The 17,822-nt window shown below is 49.9% G+C and overlaps 1 protein-coding gene across 1 annotated transcript in view; it reads right to left on the reverse strand.

Annotated features, from left to right (window-relative positions):
• Mdga1 (MAM domain containing glycosylphosphatidylinositol anchor 1) overlaps positions 1–17,822 on the reverse strand; it is a 58,543-nt gene that overhangs the window by 27,051 nt on the left and 13,670 nt on the right. The window lies entirely within an intron of this gene.

The raw sequence follows: 17,822 nt of genomic DNA on the forward strand, positions 1-17,822 counted from the left end.
TCCCAGACTTCACCAGCATTGGGCCAAGACTGACTCTGTCTGTGTCCCAGGCCAGAATCAGGAGACCTCTGGATTTGGGGACTATGTGGTACCAAATGTGTTCTTTAGTGAGGGACAGCTTCAAGGGGCAGGGACGGGGGCGTTTCACATATTCTGCTGTAATAGGCATAACAGAAGTGAAGAGATTTGGGCTAGAGAGATAACTCAGTGGTTAAGAGCACTGACTGCTCTTCCAGAGGTCCTGAGTTCAATTCCCAGCAACCACATGGTGGCTCCCAAACATCTGTAATGAGAACAGATGACCTCTTCTAATGTACACACACACACACACACACACACTCAGACCATGGAAGGCTGGCCATGGCTGTTCAGGCTCTCGGGATCCCCCTAGGGACAGGCTAAGCCTAAACTTCCTAAACCTTATTTTTGCTTGGCCTCGACCCTCAATTTCTCTTGAGGTCACATACCTACCAGATCACAGGCCTACACCTGCTTCTACCCTCTCAGCCTCTGCTTTTTCAGTTTTATGGTGTGTGTGTGTGTGTGTGTGTGTGTGATGTGTCTGTGTGTTTGAGTATGTATAAGTATATATGTAAAGGTGTGTGCACGCATGCACGTGGAGGCTTTAAGTTGAGGTTAGTCTTCCTCGGTCACCCTCCACTTTACTATCATCAGGGTCTAGATGAATAGCTAGCTAGCCTGCTTGCTAAGGGGATGCCTCTGTTCCACCTTTCTTTTTTTTAAATATTTATTTATTTTATGAAAGTACACTGTCACTATCTTCAGACACTCCAGAAGAAGGCATCGGATCTCATTACAGATGGTTGTGAGCCACCATGTGGTTGCAGGGAATTGAACTCAGGACCTCTGGAAGAGCAGCCAGTGCTCTTAACCGCTGAGCCATCTCTCCAGCCCTCTTCCACTTTTCGAGAGAGCTCTGAGATTGATGGCAGGCCGGCACGCCCACCCTGGTGTTTACTTGGGTTCTGGGGATCTGATTCCAGTCCTACGCATAAAGCAAGTGCTTTAAGCACAAAGCCATTTTCCCAGCCCTCTCAGCCTCTGCTTTTAGAGAAGGCAATTCAGCCCAGCCTCTTTCCCAGAGCAAAATCATCTGTTCATGTAGTCCCAAGCTGCGCGTAGCTTCTCCTCCAAGGGACAGAAGTGTTAATGGGAGATTAGGAGACTTCAGAAGACTGTGGCTCCCTTCCACCCAGGATCCAAAGGGGTAAGCCTAGGGTTTGGCTATAGGAGCACAAGGGGAAACTGAGTCTAGTCTCATCCTCCTAACACCAACCATCCCCATCCACCAGTGCTTGGGCTCTGGAAAGGAGGGAGAGGCCCAGCTTCCTATTGGTTTGCAGACTACAGAGAGAACAAGGGTTAGGATACAGATACAGATACAAAGCACATGAGGGAGTGTCCTCCCTGTGGGCATCCAGCATCCAGGGTGTCCGCACATCAGAATGTGCAGGATGGTGGTCCAGGGGCCTCATCTTGGTCCCTACACAAGACCCCATGTTGAGAAGGAGTCATTTCACAAGGATTCCTGGAAGCAGAAAGCAGTAGCTGTTTGGGGGGGGGGCAGGTTGGGGGGATCCTAGGAGGCTCCATGGATTTGCCTCAGACTCCAAATCACAAAGAAGACCCATGCCAGTGGCTGGAGATGAGTCCCACACTATTCAATGTCATCCGAGAAGAACAGCAGTGATGTCTGGGCCTTAGTTTACCTGTCTCTGAAATGGAGATGCAGCCAGCTCCTAGAACTTACATGGTGGTGATGAATGAAAAATAGGATTGCCACAGGTTCAAAACACGTGCCCACCATCAACAACTGATGGGACAGATCTAACCAGAGCACTGTCCCCAAAGGCCATCAGTCAGCAGGTCAAGAAATTGAAAGAGGGTTGGGCTGGAGAGACGGCTCAGTGGTTAAGAGCACTGACTGTTCTTGCAGAGGTCCTGAGTTCAATTCCCAGAAACCACATGGTGGCTTACAACCATCTGTAATCGGATCCGATGCCATTTTCTGGTGTGTCAGCAACAAGATGCTCATATACATTAAATAAATAAATAATTTTAAAAAATAAAAGAGTGTCTCAGCAAGCCCAGGCTGGCTTCCGGTATACAATGTAGCAAAGATGAGTTTGAACTCCTGATACTTCTGATGTACCTTCTAAATGCTGGGATTATAGGCATGTGCCATCTATCCCAGATAGGCTGGAGAAATCTGAGGTACAGCCACTAGCCATGACACTGTGCATGGCTGTCACAGAGCCATGAACCTGGGTTGAGCATTTAAAAGATAAGCTGTGTGTCTTTGGGCAATTGGAGTTACCTGTCTGAGCCCGTTTCCCCACCTAGAGGAGGAAAATGGATTGAAGATCTCAGAGGTCTTTTCAACTTGCTATTGATTTTGTAATCAGCGTGTGCTTGGTGCCTGTGTAAAATGCACACTCCAGGGAGTGGGCCTGTCGCTGTCACGGCGCCATAAAAATGCACAAACGTCAACCGTACACATAAGAGATAGGCATCTTTGGCCCAGGTCCCCAGGAAACCTCATCAAGCAACAAGCTACCAAGAGGTGTCATGCATGCTGCTTGCTGATAAGACCAGGAGGCTGTATGGATGTCTGCAGGAAGCCCGGGGTGCCTCTTGACAAGGAAGACATCGGTTGAACAGGCTTCAATGGAAGATAAGCTATAATCTTGGACGCCATGGCTTGCCCACAGCAAGGCGGTGTTGTAATGACAGGGGTTTTGGTGGCTGATAAGGAATGATGGAAAAGAGTTATGAAGCTGCACACGCTCAGGGCACAGCAAGCCTGGGCCAGGGTGTGGGGCCCTGGCCACAGACACAAGCAGAGCCTGTAGCTTCCTCACTGAAGGTGGGGAGGGAGCAGCCATCACGGATGACATCATTAAGATGGCCCGCCTCCCTCTGCCAACATTAGCTATTAAGAAGATCTGAGTCGAATATGGCAGAGTACACTAGAAGAGATCTGGGCCGTGCTTATGAATGCTAAACAGCTAGGTACCCTATGATGCCATAGTTCTTCTCTTGGGAATGGATACAAGAGGAAAGAGCTCTCAAGGCAATCACACAATAGGTCCAAGCCTCTCCCGAGGGGCTGGAGAGATGTCTCAGTGGTTAAAAGTATACATTACTCTTGCAGAGGACCTGAGTCCAGTTCCCAGAATGCCCCTGCGCCCAAACACTCATACCCATAATTACAAATAAACCCTTAAAAAAAAAAAGAATCATCTAAGTAGCTTTTCTTCTTACAACTAAAAAACAACTTATAATCAAGCCGAAAGCTTGTCAAGAGTGGTAAAGGGAAACCCAGTGTGGTGATGTGTGCTTGTATAGAGCAGAGCAATGGGGAGGCAGAGACAGGCAGAGCCTTGTGAGTTTGAGGCCAGCCAAGTCTATGTAGTAAGTTCTATATCCAGCCAGAGATACACAAAGAGACTCTGTCTGAAAACAAAAACAAAAACAAAAAGAAAGGGGCTGGAGAGATGATGGCTCAGTGGTTAAGAGCACTGACTGCTCTTGCAGAGGTCCTAAGTTCAAATCCCAACAACCACATGGTGGCTCACAACCATATGCAATGGAATCTGATGCCTTCTTCTGAAGTGTCTGAAGACAGCTATAGTCTACTCATATACACAAAATAAATAAGTCTTTAAAACAAACAAAACATCAGGCTGTGTGTTGTAGGAAATATTAAAAAATGAGTACACCATCTCTTCTCCGGGTGAGTCTATGCTCCTGTGCTCCTGCCAACTCTCCAGCCACCCTGGACCACAGGGCTCTCTCCGGGCCATCTCTCTGACAGGGGCCCTCCGCGTTCCTCTCACTGCCTGGCAAAGACCCTGAACCTTATCCCTGCAACTCTTAGCTCCGCCTCCCCCTTTCCTGTCCAATCACAGGTCTCCCACTGCCCTAATGTAATTGGACAGGGAAAATCCTACAACAGCTCTGTCTCTCAGCTGCATACTGCAGGCTTGCTGGACACGGAGCTTCTGATAATTCTCCTGTCTTTGCTTCTCTTCGCCCGGGGAGAAGGGCACCCTGGGATTATACTCTTCCATTATTGTGTCCAAATTGTTCTAAGGATCCAACTTAAGTCCTCAGACTTGCATGGCTCGGGTTTCACCTACTGAGCCATCTCCTCAGCCCACGCTGGTGTCTTTACACAACTGAAAGAAATGAGTGATGGCCAGGCCATCCCCAGCTGATCCTCCCAGGCACGACTTGACAGAACCCAGGCACAAACGTGTCTATAATGCATGATTTCATTTGTTCAAAATTCAGAACTGCAAAAGCTAACCTTGTAACGACAGAGGTTTGGCAGTGACTGCCTTGAGTAGACAAGATATTATTAACTGGGAAGGGAATACCAGAATGTTCCAGGGAAGGTGGGATAGAAGAAAGCTGGGTCTGAATACCGTTTCATGGTGGCAAGGGCCACATACCCAAGTATTTGTTTGGACATTCATCCTGTCTGTTAAAGTTTGGGTATGCATGCTTCTCTCCGAAAGGCTCATGTGTCCCCAAGCTATGGCAAGAGGTGACTGGATCATGAGAGTATCAAGTTAATGGAAGACCTTTGAGATAAAGGGGGCTCAGGCTGTGGCTTGATTATAGGGTACTTGTTTATCTCTCATGTAACCTCGGATTTGTTCCCAGGCACTATATAGAACCAGACATGAACCCCAGCGTTTAGGAGGCTGATCAGGAGAACCACTTTGCGGTCACTCCTGGGTACGCAGAGTTTGAGGCTAGCCTGGGGCTATTTGAGATCCTGCCTCAAAGCAGAGCTGGGTATGGCTGAGCACACACATCCGCAAATTAAGGGCCTGCCTTGTACTCAAGAGGATTTGGATTTGAGTTTAATCCCCAGAACTCATGAAACAAAACAAAACAAAACAAAAAAAGATGGTCATGGTGGTATGCATTTGTAATAACCACTCGCCAAAGCAAACTTTCTCAATGCTTAAACTGAATGTATTTGTGTATTTTGTCACAGTGACTAACACACTAAGTTCTACTTCAACTTAAGAAACAATAAAAAGGGCTGCAGAGATGGCTCAGAGGTTAAGGGCACCAACTACTCTTCCAGAGGTCGTGAGTTCAATTCTCAGCAACTACATGGTGGCTCACAACCATCGGTAATAGGATCTGATGCCCTCTTCTAGTGTGTCTGAAGACAGCCATAGTGTACTCACATGCATAAAATAAATAAATAAGTCATTTTTAAGGATTTATTTATTTATTATATGTAAGTACACTGTAGCTGTCTTCAGACACCCCAGAAGAGGATGTCAGATCTTGTTACGGATGGTTGTGAGCCACCATGTGGTTGCTGGTATTTGAACTCAGGACCTTTGGAAGAGCAGTTGGTGCTCTTAACTGCTGAGCCATCTCTCTAGCTCCCTAAATAATTCTTTTAAAAAAATAAAGAATAGAAAACCATCTATTTACCTGTCTCTGTTGGCATTAATCATTGTAATTAAAGAATCTAGAGCTACCTGCATCCTACACGGTTGTGTAGCCATTTCCTGGGAACAGAAACAATTCTTCCCTGAGGGAGGAGAGAGACTCCAGAAAATTACCAGGTGATCCAGAGGGTTTTGTTCACAAGACCCCTGGTCAAAGTTACTCAGGCAGGAAGAGTTGCTGAAGAGGAGACGCTGGTGGAGAGACCTGCAAGTTGTGTGGGGAGCTCCCCGGACGTACCTGCCTCTGAGTTGCCCAGTCTCTTGTAATTAACAACTATAAACTCAGTTTCATTAGGTGCCTTATGCAGGGGAACAGACATTCATTCATGTCTCCTCAGAAAAAGCCACAAGTTAATAGCTTCTTTGGGTGGAGTGGTGGTGGCACACAACTTTAATCCCAGCACTCAGGGGGCTGAGATGGGTGGATCTCTGATTTCAAGGCCAGCCTGGTCTACAGAGTGAGTTCCAGGATAGCTATACAGAGAAACATTGTCTTGAAAAACCAAAAAAAATAATAATAATAATAATAATAATAACAATAAAAATAAATAAAAATGGTTCCAGCCTTACATTTTCCTCCTGGTATAACAGCCCCCTCTCCCTGGCATGTCGCTGTGTGCAGCACTGTCCTCCATAGGTCATGACGACAGACTTTGCTCTCTAGATGAATGTTAATATTTCTGTCCCTGACTCTACTTCTCGCACCCCCCCCCCCATCCTGTTCCGCACATCCTGGGAAGCCTCCAGGAGCAGCAGCGGCCGCTTCAAAAGGCCACTAGTCAGGGCCTGTCATAATCCTTTCTTCCAACTGCTGGACAACAAACGTTCAGGGTTGGCGCCTGCTGGGTGCCGAAGAGACCGTCTCTAAAAGTAAGCAGGGCTCACTTCTCAAAGGGTTTGATCAAGCAGGAGGGCAAAGAGGACCACAGTGGCTTCAGGGAATGCAGGGGGATGTGACAAAGAACAGGAGGGACAGAGTAGAGAGAGGAGCAGACTTCTGAAGTCACCAGGTCTAGGACTGATGGCCAGGTCTGATACCCCCTGCTGGGTGACGCGTCTCAAGTTTCTTAACCTTTCTGAGCCTTGGCCTCTTAGCAGTACCTCGGAACCACAATGTTCCGGGAATGTTCCATTCCAGGAATGTTCCAGGTAAAGTATGCATTTACATATGTACGTAAAACACTGGCCCAAATAATACAAGCTCTCATTAAAAGTGACGGTCCCCAAGAGTGTGAAACGGAAGCAGGAAGAGGGACTAGGAACCACCTACTGTGGTTCTCTTGCAGATATCAAACCGGAAAGGATGTCTCATGAATACACTAGAAATTCATCCCACTGGTGGTGCAGGGACTGGAGGTAGGGGGCGCTCCTGAGCTCTTTTTGAAGCTAAGGGACGCTCTTAACAGTACAGTGCTGCTCAAGCCTCTTGAGCCTTAGGCTTTTAAAAATGCAGTCCTATGAGGAATTCATAAGTAATCCCATGTGAATGTTAGAACATTGGGGAGATAGCTCTGAGGGCAAGAGTGCTTGCGGTGTGGGCGTGGGGACTGAGTTCAAATCTCCAGCACCCATGTGTAAAAACCTAGGGCTTGATCTCCGTATTGGGGGTTGGGGAAAGGGAGAGGACAGTCGACGCGGCAGAACGAGAAGATTGCTGGATCTTGCTAGCTCAGAGACTCTTTTTTCAGTCAACAAGGCAGAAAGTAACAACGGGACACCTAACACCCTCCTCTGGCTTCCACAAACACTCTCACAGGAACACATACGTGGGCATGTTTCATGCTCACACACGCATGTAAATAAGCATGTACACGTTGAATAAATAAAATAAAGTGATGTCTGTGTGTTTGGCACACAGCGAGTAAGCTCCCTAAACCATCAGCCTCCCCTAAGACAGACGTGAGTTCCCGGGAACTTGCCTCTCTACGAGGCGGTATAAAGACCCTACCACACCCCTTCCGCACATGCTCAGTAGTAGCGTGATCCTGCCGTGCCCCACATAGGTTCGGGCTCCTTAGCTCTGTTCCGAGACAGAAAATGCAAGTCAATGTTTAGCCTCCTTCGCAAAGAGGGAAACTGAGGCACAGAGAAGAAAACACCTCGATCGAGTCACTCAGTGAGACCTCGGTAGGCTGGGACTCAGACCCTGGCATTCTCCACGCTGCCTTATAACTCTGTTCACTGTCCTGTGGTTTTCCCACTACTTAGTTCCTCCAGGAGGCCACCCGCTGTGACTGGAGGCCAGCCGAGAGTCAGTCAGTGAGGGACTTCGGTGAGTTTGGGACCTGGGTCAGACCTCAGGTCTCCCCACAACAGTACCCTCGCCACATAGCATACTCAGGAAGCACATTTATTCTGCAGTGTTCTACAGAGTGTGTCGTCTCAGAAGTCACCCTATTTGTTGCCTTAATGAGCCTATTGCTGTTCCCATTTTTCAGGTAAGAAGGATGAGGCTCAGCAAGGTTACATAAACCCTGCAAACCACCCTGGGCTGGAAGCCACGACCCTTCCTGGACTTCATTTGCTGGGGGCCCAGCACAGTGTTAAAGACTTGGCTCGGGACACCCAGGACCCTGGCTCCGGTCAGATCACATGGGCAGGATCCTTCAGTACCATCCTTTCCTCACTGAGACCCCCTCCAGCTCTTCCATCTCTGGGAACGAACGTGTTTATTGATCCTTTTATGCACATAATGTAAATGGACACTTAGTAACTTGGTGGAGTTAACAGTGCTGAAATATTAACAAGCTTTTCTCCCTTAATTAGCTGCTCAGAGAATGGCGTCCGAGGACATGGGAGCCGGCTTCCTAGAGCAGGCAACAGCAGAGTTGCCGTGGTTGATTCTGTGACCCCTACCGGAAGCCCGTGGGCTATCAGACGCCGGCCTCCGAGGGAAATGAGCCTTGTCTTTTATGCTCTCGGAAAAGGGGTTGGCCTGACCTTCGTGGAACCCAGCTATTTACAAAGCTGCCGAGGCGCGGCCTCTGTGCACTGCCAGCCAGGGGTGAGCCAGGACACTTTCTGGGAGACTGCTGAGACTAGAGGTACCTCCAGGTCCATGCTGGGAAGACGGGTTTGAAACAATCCCATCGCTCTCTGCCTATCTTCCCTAGCCTCAGCCCCGGGCCAGCCAAATGCAGACACTCCTGCAGACTTTAAACCCCATCCACCCCTGGTCATCCTCCCCCAAGTCAATCACCCCATGGCCACACCCCTTGCTTTTCATCCTCCCCTTCCTCTCCCGTGCTCCCAAGCCTTCGTAAAGGCCCAATCACCTTTGACTTTTCCACTTATGGGTCGATTGGTTCTGTAACAGTTCTTGCTTGAGCCCCCATGATGAGCTATCTTGTCCCTTGGAGCCTTAAAGACAGAGAGCCTCCTGGGCCGAGAGCCTTGGGGCTCTTCAGCTCAGACCATGGTGAAAATCTGCTCTCCACCCCAAGGCCTAGGGTGCTGATCAAAGCCACGCCCACCAGACGAAGGAATAGCTCAGCCAGTGAAACACTTGCTTTGCAAAGCACAATGATCCCTGGTATCCACATAAGAAGCCAGAGTGTACTGGCTGGTTTTGTGTGTCAACTTGACACAAGCTGGAGTTATCACAGAGAAAGGAGCCTTCTTGGAGGAAAGGCCTCCTCTAGATCCTGCTGTAAGGCATTTTCTCAATTAGTGATCAAAGGAGGAGGGCCCAGCCTGTTGTGGGTGGTGCCATCTCTGGGCTGGTAGTCCTGGGTTCTTTCTATAAGAAAACAGGCTGAGGACTGGAGAGATGGCTCAGTGGTTAGGAGTTCTAACTGTTCTTCCTGAAGTCCTGAGTTCAATTCCCAGCAATCACATGGTGGCTCACAACCATCTGTGATAGGATCTGATGCTTTCTTTTGGTGTTTCTGAAGATAGCTACAATATACTCATTTAAATAAAATAAATTAAAATCTTAAAATTTTAATTTATTAAAATTAAGAAAAAGAAAAAGTCAAGAAAACAGGCTGAGCAAGACAGGGGGAGCAATCCAATAAGCAGCACCCCTCCATGCCTCCGCATCAGCTCCTGCCTCCAGGTTCCTGCGCTGTGTGAGTTCCAGTCCTGACTTCCTTTGGTGATGAAGAGCAACGTGGAAATGTAAACTAAATAAACCTTTCCTCCCCTGCTTGCTTCTTGGTCATGGCGTCTTGTGCAGGAAAACAAACCTGACTAAGACACAGAGCATGGTGCCAGTAGTGAGTTCTGAGGAGCAGGGAGAGACAGGTTGTTAGCTAGCCTTGCCAAATCAGTTAAAAAAAAAAAAATCAAGGTGATGGCTCCTGAAGAACAACACTCAAAGTTGACCCTTGACCTCCATACACATACATACATCTCATATACATATGCAGTAACACATGCACACTAAGAAAATGATAAAAGGCCAACCAAGCTCCCCCTCACCCCTGAGCAAGGCATGGGTCTACACCTAAGGATGAACATCCTGCCATCACCACCATTGAGCCCCCAAACAAGCTGGTTTCATATCGACAGATGCACACACTGCCTGTTGGCAGAGCTAGAAGCTTCTGGAAGAGGCAGATCATCGTATCAACCCATCTCTTTGAAAGCAGTGTCCAGCTTATCTGTGCCCCAGTCCCTTGGAATGTTCTGCATTTCACCACATCTGTGCCTCATTGGAACACATGCAAGCAAGCAGGAGGTGGGCCAGGTAAAGCTGGAAAGCAAGAGGTGGGACATTTGTCAACTGCCAGTCAGCAGCCATCCAGGCTCTGGGATGACTCCCTCGGCCACCAGGGAAGACCTCTGAATGAGAACCTTTCCGTTCCTATGGCTGCAGAGACACCAGTACAAGCTTGAGGACAAAGTGCAGCAGAAGTCATCACAGGGAACTCAGAGAAGAGAAAGCAGGAAGGCCCTTGCCTCAGGCAGAAGCGTGCTAGATTGAGGTTGTGAGTCCTGGGCGGCCTATGGTGGGTCTGAAGGACAGAGGAAAAACTTTTGGGCTTCAGTCACATGACCCTGGGAAAGTTAATAAACCTCCAAGCCTCAGTTTTTTATCTGCAAGATGGGAAATACTATTCCTCAGACTCCACCAGGAACAACATCCACTTGAGGATGCAATGCTGGGCACTAAGCACAGGGATTTGTACCTGGTAGGCACTCATTTCTTCTCTAGTTCCAGTTGGTACCAGAGCCCAGGGCCCCTCTGAGAGACAGTTCCGAAGTTGCACAAGAGGAGTCAGTAAATCTGAATGGGGCTACTTTAGCTGGATACTAAAACCATAGCAGCAAGAGAAGCGGAGCCTGGTCACCAGTGAAAGAGCACCCCTGGTGTTGGGGGACTAAAGCTGCTGCCTAGTGGCCTGGTTCAGGGATTTGGGGCCAGGCTCACTGGTTCACTCATCCAGCATCCTAACTGGATCCCCAACACCTGGCTCCAAAATGCTCTCCCATTCTCATGGTTGCCTCAGCCTGGTCTCAGCCAGGACCCTAGTACCTGCTTATAACCCAGTTCCCATTCCTTATAACTATACAGATCTTCCCAGTGGAGGTACAGGCTGGAAGGAGACTCATGTCTGGATATGGCTTCCTGTCCCAACTGTAACTACAATTGCTGTGTGACTTGAAGCAAACTAATAGTAATGCTAAAAATAATACTAATACTAATACAAACTAATACTCTAATTTGGAGCCTCAGTTTTCTGACTATAAAATGGGTTGGCTATAAACAGCGAGTGTTAAATATTTTAGGATGGGATACCCCGGGCACAGCATAGGACACCTGACAGACACTCTAGAAGGACAGACAGGAGGGGGCAGAATAAACCAGGCCCACACTACAGCCTGTCTATTCCAGTGTGGACCCTTACATCTGAGTGGCTGCTATCCCTGTAAGCCTGGGACATGGGTACCACATCCAAATTCCCATCTTAGAAGGCAGAGCCTAGTTCAGGCCCTGAAGAGAAGCAAGCAAAGCAGACTGAAGATTCTTGACCCCAAAGCCCAGGAAGTCACCTGAGCCCATGGATCTGATACCCAACCCCAGAGCACAGGGATTGTTGGGTTTTTAGAAGATATCTGGGACCCTGAGCCCTTAGACAAAATGGGACAGTGGTGGTTGCCTGGGAATCCTTTCCATCGAATCTGCTGGAAGTCAAGGTTTGGGGGAGGCTCTGTACCAGCTTTTCATTCTGCTAAACTCCCACAAATATAACATTAGGCCCACGGCGTCTGGTTAAACGCGACATCTAACAAAGTGCTTATAAACAGCAAAGCCCGGTGCACATCTAGTCTTGTTATGATTGCTAGGTGCAGAGAGGTCCAAACGTGGCCCAGGGATACGAAAAGTCAGAAATTAAAAAGCACGAGAGCATACATCTTTTAAACCGGGTCAGAAAAACACACGAAGACGATCAGATTCGTGTGACCAGGCCGCGCATGCGCCCATCCAACTGTTTCAGTGCCGGAAGCTAGACGTTTGGGGAAAAGATCTCCTAAGAAATTATTTCAAATGGGAAAAAAAATCACTCGCATGAGGATATTCATGGTGGTGTTATTGAAGAGAAAAGCAAATTGGTACCTGCTGGGGAGCTAGCTGCAGAGAAACCGTGACCCAAGCCTGGCCCGTCAATGCAGAGGGTGCTACCTGCCCATTAAAGTGGCAGGACTGAGGGCTCTGTCAATAGCGTGAGACGTGTGCGGGAGATAAAGTCAGCAGAGAGAGCAGAAGGGACGACTGTTTACAGCTATGTAAAAATATATCGACAGGTATGGGCAGCGAACTCGAATGAATGGTTAATGTTTGATGGGCACGGGGGCCGGCTGCTTCCTGTGAAGTTGTTTAAGTGGTTCATAATAACAATAACAACACTGAAAGCAAAATCAATCCTGCAGCTCGGGCAGCTGGCAGGGCCCCAACTCCTAGGATGGAAGAAGAAAAGGAGAGGCAAGGAAGACAGGATGAAAGTCTACAAGTCCCTTTCCCTCATCTCGGGTTGCTTTGAGCCTCCAATGGCGCTCTCACCCTTGGGGTGCTCCCTGAGCCAGCTTCAGGGAGGAACCACAGCTGTACTTCCAGAACCTTCCAAGACCGCCTGCATGTGGAGCCACCAGAGTGTTCCTGTAAGCCAGAAGGTCACCCTAACCACCTGGAGCCATGGGAAGGTTAGCTCCAAGGTGACGCTAACTTAGCCACTGGCCTCTGGAGCCAGCATCCCCATGTGAGTGGGACACACGGTCTGATGTCCTAGTGGCTATCAGTCAGGAAGCTCGAACTCTCCTTGTCCTGTAACCCCCGAGTGACCCTTGCCTGCTCAGTCTTCTGGAGCTTGCCTCCTGTACGCCCCAGTCACCAGCTCCTGCCTGGACAGTTAAAGCGGCCTCCTGACAGGTCTGTGGGGCCTCCTCCCTCACCACACAGCAGAAGCAGGAGCGACCATTAACAGCATCCCCTTCCCCTGCACTCGCTCCCGTTCCCATCTCAATTAAACCTAACCGGTAGGTTCAGCAACCCGCTGCATTAGTGTCTTGCCTCCCGTCTGTGACCAATCACCTGACACGTTACAAGAGGGAGGGCCAATCATCCGAGGGGTTACAGGGGTTGGGGGTGGGGTTATTCTGGTTCCCAGTCCTTTGGGCTGCAGGATCTTGAGGCCTCACTGAACTCACAGTCAGAACAAAGAGCAATGCAAACTTTCTCCTCCTCGTTCACTTTCAGTTGCGGCCTGTCTGCAGGCTGGGCTTTCCCTCCACAGGCAAACCTTTCTGGAAATATCTTCATTGACACACCCAGAGGTGTGTCTCCCAGATGATTCAATGACAGCAGACAACACCAAACCCCGATCAGCCACCATGCCTGCCTTGTCCAGTCCTCTGTCACCTGTCACCTCACATTACTGCCCTTCTCCCCACTTCCTTGAGGCAGGCCACGCCCACTCTTACCCCATCACCTCGGAGACGCCATTGCCCTGCTTAATTAAGTTAATTCTCCACTGTTCTCTCCAGCAGTTCCTTCCAAGAGACCCTCAGGGCACCTCACTCACCGCCACCCTCCGTCCCCCTACTTTGTGAGTTCTTTTATAAAACTCACTGGGGGGTTGGAGAGACGGATCAGCAGCTAAGGACACTTGGTGCTCTTGCAAAGGACCCCAAGTTTAATTCCCAGAACCCACATCAGGTGGCTCACCATTGCCCGGAACTCCAGTTCCAGGAGATCTGACGCCCCCTTCTGGCCTCTGTGGATGCCTGCACTCACTTGCACATAGACGCATACACATAGTATTTTTAAAAGAAATGAAGCCCTTCCCAGCCATTTTTGTTCTCTCTCTCTCTCTCTCTCTCTGTGTGTGTGTGTGTGTGTGTGTGTGTGTCCCTTCAAAGCAAACATTCCTGAGGAGGGGAAATGTTAAATCTCTAAAAGGACATGCCATTTCTTCTGAGAGTCAGTTTAAAAAAAAAAAAAAAGTCTGGGAATCTATTCTCTTTAGCGTCCAGTATATTTATAAACCAGGAAATAGAATGCCTGCCTTCCTCTTCAAGCACGCTCTTATTAGTTGTTGTTTTTTCCCCCCCATTACTGAAAGGTTTCTCTTTTTGGAGCAGTAAATGGCACAAACCGTGGGATATGATTATAATGCTATGCCCACGAGCGAGCTGTAAATGACCGAGTGGGCGAGGGGTGAAGGGCTTGCTCCTGGGGGCTGGGGGCTCCACAGGGGATGACTGTGGATAGGACATGCAACTGGGCTGGCTCTCAGGAAGAAAAGAAATGTGGCATTCTCAGCGAGGCAGAGGCGGCTGGTGGGTCTGCGCTAGGCAGGCACACAGGAAGGTCGCAGGAATCAGGGATGGGGTGATACCCTCTCCCCTTCCCAGATCCACAGCCTTAGCCTCATTCTCTCCCCCCACCCCCAATACTGTGTCACCTGCCTGTACACGGAGCATGAGGGCTCCTCTTCCGGGGGCATTGTGCATGATGCAGCAGGGACTGTGATTGTTTTCTGGGTTCTCTGTCATCCTCTCTGCCATTTCTGGACCAGACACTGGACTAGGAGCAGCTTAGCACATGTCGATGCTCCTCATAGGTGAAGCGATCAGGCACAAGGGAAACGAAACCCAGACCAGGTTTTCACCCGGCTGAGGCAGGACTGCAAGCCAGGATCTACTCTAGAAGATTCTGAGCTTCCCTTCAGCCTACACCATCCCCCCCCAGGCCCCACACCACCCCCCTTGAGCAAGAGACATTATTCACCCACTGTGGTATATTTAGTTGCGTGATGCTGAAATTAAATGCCGGTGGTATCACCTGAACCAGGCAAGTCATGTGCAGCGGCTGACCTCAGAACTGCCAGCCGCTGATACCTGGGTGTGAAGATCTTCTCCCATCTTGCCCTCCCTGGGGCTCTGAAGGAGTGAAGGAAGCTGTGAAGGAGGGAGGAGGCCTCCAGGCTCATGGGGCCATTTGGCCAACCCTTCCTAGAAGCCTCCTCTCTGGTTGCCATGACACTACTTTCTGAGAGGCCTGAGGCTGAAGGGGGGTCTGTAGGTGGAGACCCTGGGAAGGGACTGCAGTGGCCCCAGTCCTGAAGCTTCAGCCATTAGGGTCTCCCCAGTCATAAGAAAGGAGCTGCTCTCAGGGGTCTCTGGGAATGTGAGGAGGGCTGAGGGGACAAGATAGGCACAAGAGCAAAAGAAACAACTGGGAGAAACCAAGGTAGATGGGGAAAGGGAGAGTTTCTCTGGCCTGGTGACCAGAATACAGTAGACATTTACCAAATGTCAGGGAACGAGTATTCTCTCTCTCTCTCTCTCTCTCTCTCTCTCAAGATAAGCAGGGAGGGTCTCAGGTAGCCCAGGTCGCCCTCACAATGTAGCCAAGGGTGACACTGAACTCCTGGACCGTGTGCTTCTACGTCCCAAGTGGTGAGATCACAGGGTTCCTCAGTTTAGGTAGTGCGGGGCATCTAACCAGCCACTCACGTATGCTAGGCAAACACTCTACCGATGGCTCAACATCCCCAGCTGTGGAAGCAGGTATTATGGAAGGAACTTGAAAGAGATTCCCCGGGTAGGCCACCAGCAAAACACTGGTTTTGAGCAAGCCCAAAGTAGGATCCTAAGTCAGGAAGTCACCGCACAGGAGCCCTGACGTGCTGGCTGCCCTTCGAGCCATGGCTGTCCCCAACCCATTGGCCCTAGAGCTTCAGGAGGCAGAACCGCCCCCCCCCCAGTCTACTGCTGGGCCCAGATGGGGACACTGTGGTCCTGCACCAGCCCAGACTCTTTCCTGGCAAGGGTGCCCTGGGTGAGCGCACGCCTGGCACAGGGCCTGGTGCCTGGGAACGAGCCTCTGGCGGACGGCTTTGTGTTTTGTGAAAACCAAACCCACAACCAGGCCCGGGCAGCCAAGCAAAGCCTGCTGGGAAGGCTGGCAGGCCTCCTTCCCAAGCCCCCCCCAGGAACTATGGGTAGCACCAGCTGCCACCCTGGCTGGCATAGAAGACCCAGTGGACAAGGCCTGGGTCCAGCTCTGGCCTCCCACCTGACCCCCTTCTCCCTGGACTAAATTGGAATAGAAATGAGAAGGAATCACTCTCCTCTGTTTGAACAAATTGCTATAGATCCCTCCCCGTCTCAGGTCAGGGCTCTCGATGGGGGATATTTCCACTTGCCGACTGCTAATAGACTCAGGAGAAGCTGCTGGATCGATTGCGGCCGGGAAAATTAGCCATGAGCTCTGGGCCAGCCTCGGCCTGCCCCTGCCCCTGCCCCCCACCCCAGGCCTCCTGGTGAGGGAGAGGAGAAGGCCTCTGCCCAGCAGGGATGAGAGCCAGAATGAGACAGCTTGCACCCCGGGTGCTGGGGCTGGGCCTGGTGGCTGCCAGGAACCACAATCTGTCGGAGGGCTGGGGACAAAGGTAGCTGCCCAGAATCCCCAGGGAAGTCCCCAGTGCACACCCCCAGTGTATACATCCGTCCATCTGTATGCAGCACCAGGAGTGTCTGTGTACACACTCACATGGGCCCGCCAGATTTCCATGTATGAGAGAGAGAGAGAGAAGAGGCTCTGTGTGAGGCAGCAAAAGCTGTCAGGGTCCACAGTGAGAAACACTTGCCAGTCTCATGTTTGCCTCCAACAGAACTGGGGAGGGTGTGGGCTGTGGGGGGTGGGGGGCGGCAAACTCGCCTCACACTTCCACCTCTCCTCCCAAAGTAAAATGAAGGAGTCACACAGGGGTGTTCTGACTGGGAACTCAGGAACCAGCACCTACCAGCTGGGGATCATGAAGCTGGTGCCAGGGTCACATTGTCTGGAAAGGTTAAGGCAAGGTAGGGTGGCGCTTACTGAATGTCCCAGGAGTGAGGTAGTTTGAAAAGGCACTCACATCTGCTGGCTATTCTGCCATGTCAAACACACACACACACACACACACACACACACACACACACATCACACTTGCTTGAGCACACACACAGATGTACATAATCACACCTCACTCATACACAAATGTGCACACACACACATACACCACACACACACCACACACACTTGCTCGAGCACACACACAGATGTACATAATCACACCTCACTCATACACAAATGTACACACACACACATACACCACACACACACACTACACACTTGCTCAAGCACACACACAGATGTACATAATCACACACATACACACACACACACACACCACACACACACACACACTACACACTTGCTCAAGCACACACACAGATGTACATAATCACACCTCGCTCATACACAAATGTACACACACACACATACACCACACACACACACACACACCACACACTTGCTCGAGCACACACACAGATGTACATAATCACATCTCACTCATACACAAATATACATACACACACATACACACACACACACATACACCACACACACACACCACATACACTTGCTCGAGCACACACACAGATGTACATAATCACATCTCACTCATACACAAATGTACACACACCACACACACTTGCTCGAACACACACACAGATGTACATAATCACACCTCACTTGTACACAAATGTACACACACACATACACCACACACACACACACACACACACACACACACACACATCACATCTCAGTCAATCCGAGCCCAGGTCCCACTGAGGAGATAGGAACAAGGCCGCTAGCTTACACCCAGCCACCAGTTTCTGCTTCTGAAAGATGGAGTTAATATGATGGAGCAGGTCACCTCTCAGCCCATGACCTCTAACCTCTTGCAGATTTGAGCTGCATGTAGCACTTCTGTGTGACATACGAGTACTCTCTGAGTGCTGAATTCATCTGGGGTCCCA

The sequence above is a fragment of the Apodemus sylvaticus genome, chromosome 19, assembly GCF_947179515.1.
Source record: "Apodemus sylvaticus chromosome 19, mApoSyl1.1, whole genome shotgun sequence".
Classification (NCBI taxonomy): domain Eukaryota; kingdom Metazoa; phylum Chordata; class Mammalia; order Rodentia; family Muridae; genus Apodemus; species Apodemus sylvaticus.